This window comes from Elephantulus edwardii, unplaced genomic scaffold (genome assembly GCF_000299155.1).
Source record: "Elephantulus edwardii isolate Elephantulus edwardi_28Jun2011 unplaced genomic scaffold, EleEdw1.0 scaffold00108, whole genome shotgun sequence".
Taxonomy (NCBI): domain Eukaryota; kingdom Metazoa; phylum Chordata; class Mammalia; order Macroscelidea; family Macroscelididae; genus Elephantulus; species Elephantulus edwardii.
This window is the reverse complement of record NW_006399858.1, coordinates 11,910,909-11,913,129: the sequence shown is the minus strand read 5'-3', so window position 1 is coordinate 11,913,129 and position 2,221 is coordinate 11,910,909.

The following is a 2,221-nucleotide window of genomic DNA, read 5'->3' as shown; positions in this document are numbered from 1 at the left end:
ATACATAACTAGTGGAGAGTGTGAGAGGATCTTGTGGAGGGGAGCAGAGGGGTGAGGATGGGCAGGGGGTAATCATGGGGTCATATGGCTTAATGGGGATGGTGGGTTGGGGAGGTTGAGGAGGATCTGGTATGACAGATAATATATACAAATTGTGTAGGTAAATCAGTGTAAAATAATAAAAAAATGACAACATCATGATAGGTGGAGAAAACACTGAAATTATCAATGACATCATCTTGCCACATCCTTGGCATCAGTGTTCAATCTACAGTAACAAAATTCTGACATGACTACCAATGTTCTATATTTTTCCGAAAGGAAGATTTAAGTTGTTCCACCAGACAAAGTACCGATGACCAGCTAAGAACCTTGCTGATGGCAAAAGGAATATATCTGGGTGTTTGGAAAATGTAGTTCTAATATCAGCTACAACCGTGTGACTTGTAGAAATGAGGGTTTTATATACTTGTTATGAGTATCTTATATTTTCTTTATATAAATGGTGAAATATTTTTATTTTCCTAACTTAAAAATATGAGATAAATTAAGCTAGTGCACTCCCAGTTCTGTTTGCATTAATTATGTCATGTTAAACATAATGTCTGATATTCATAATTGTTTCTGTTTAAAGATTACGTTATAATGAGATGTGAGCAAGTGCTAAGTTGATAAGCAGTAGACTAGGATGGTAATACTGTGTGTTAATGTCACCCAATGTAATATTGTGTGTTGATATAACGATCCTCAGTATAATGTTAACTACAGTGTCTATTGTAAATTCTAAGCTTCATAATGTTAATGAGCCATGATTAGAGGCACTTCTATAAAGACATGATAAGCTTGACCTGAAGAAGGGGAAATCTCTTCAGGGTGATGATCTGTATTGAATATAAGTTTGAATTCTGGCAAAGTGCTAAGGTATAGTCACCCAGTTCCCCACCTGGCAAGGGATAGCCCTGCAGTCTTTGTTCCTGACAGCCTGACTTTGGATTCCTTTCTTTCTGAATCACCATTCCCAGTGTTTCTTGGATCTTGCTGTGGTACCTGAGGTTTCTTGGACTCTGCTGAAGTGCCTGAACTTTTTGTTCTCTGCTGGATGACAATTTTGACTTACTAGATTTTGCAGACATTTCTGTCTGACACATAGACCTGGGATTTTCCAGCATCTACAAGCATATGGGAGCATAGGGAGCTCTGGTAGGCTAGTGGTAAGAAGCTGTGCCACAATCCCAAAGGCACGTGGTCCAAATTCACTAGTTGTTCAATGGGGAAAGGATGGACAATCTCATCTTTTGTGATCAACTTCTTCTGAAAGCTCACTAGAGAATCAGCTATGATTTGTTTCCAACTCAATGGTAAACAACTCCACAACAGACTGTATGAGCCAATTCTCTTGAATAAATCTCCATTTATCATAAAAAAGAAAAGATATTTTGCAACAGTAAGTGAATGAAAATGCAACTTTTCTGTAAATTCTTATTAAAATCTCAATAATATATGTTAATTTTTTTAAGAAGTCATACTGTGGCAAGCTCTGGTGGCCTAGTGTCAAGAAGGTGCACTGCAATCCCAGAGGTACTGGGTTCAAATCCACCAGATGCTCTGCTGAAGAAGGAGGGACAATCTCCTCCTGTACCAGTCAGATCTGATTTGACGATACATATATAAAAAGTAATAAAAAAATTAAAAAAAAAGAAGTCATACTGTATTGGGAAATTCTACTGTCAGGGACCTCTTCAAGTTATTAAAGAGTATTAATGCCATTTTGAAGACTAAAGTATGCTTGATTCAAACCATGGTATTAATCACGTGCTACAGCTTCATCTTGCTTGGATCCACAATTAATACTCTTGGGATGAGCAGTCGGGAAACAAGGAGACACATTGCACTGGGAAAATCTGCAGTTTGGGACCTCTCCAGATGATTGAGAAGTAGTAATCAGGATGAGGACTAAGGTCTGATTCAGACCATAAGTCTTTCCAGTTACTAGCTATGCATCCAAGACCTGGACAATGACTAAGGATAACAGAAAGATAATTGATGATTTTATTTATTTTTTTTATTATTATTAAATTTTATTAGTTTCAATGAACATTCACAGGGATTCTGGGCTTTCACTCCTTCATTGCCACACCATTCTCTCCACCCTCCTTCCCAGTTTGTTCTTCTTCCCCGCCATCCGAATGTCTGTTTTAATTGTCCAATTGCCACAGTCAGT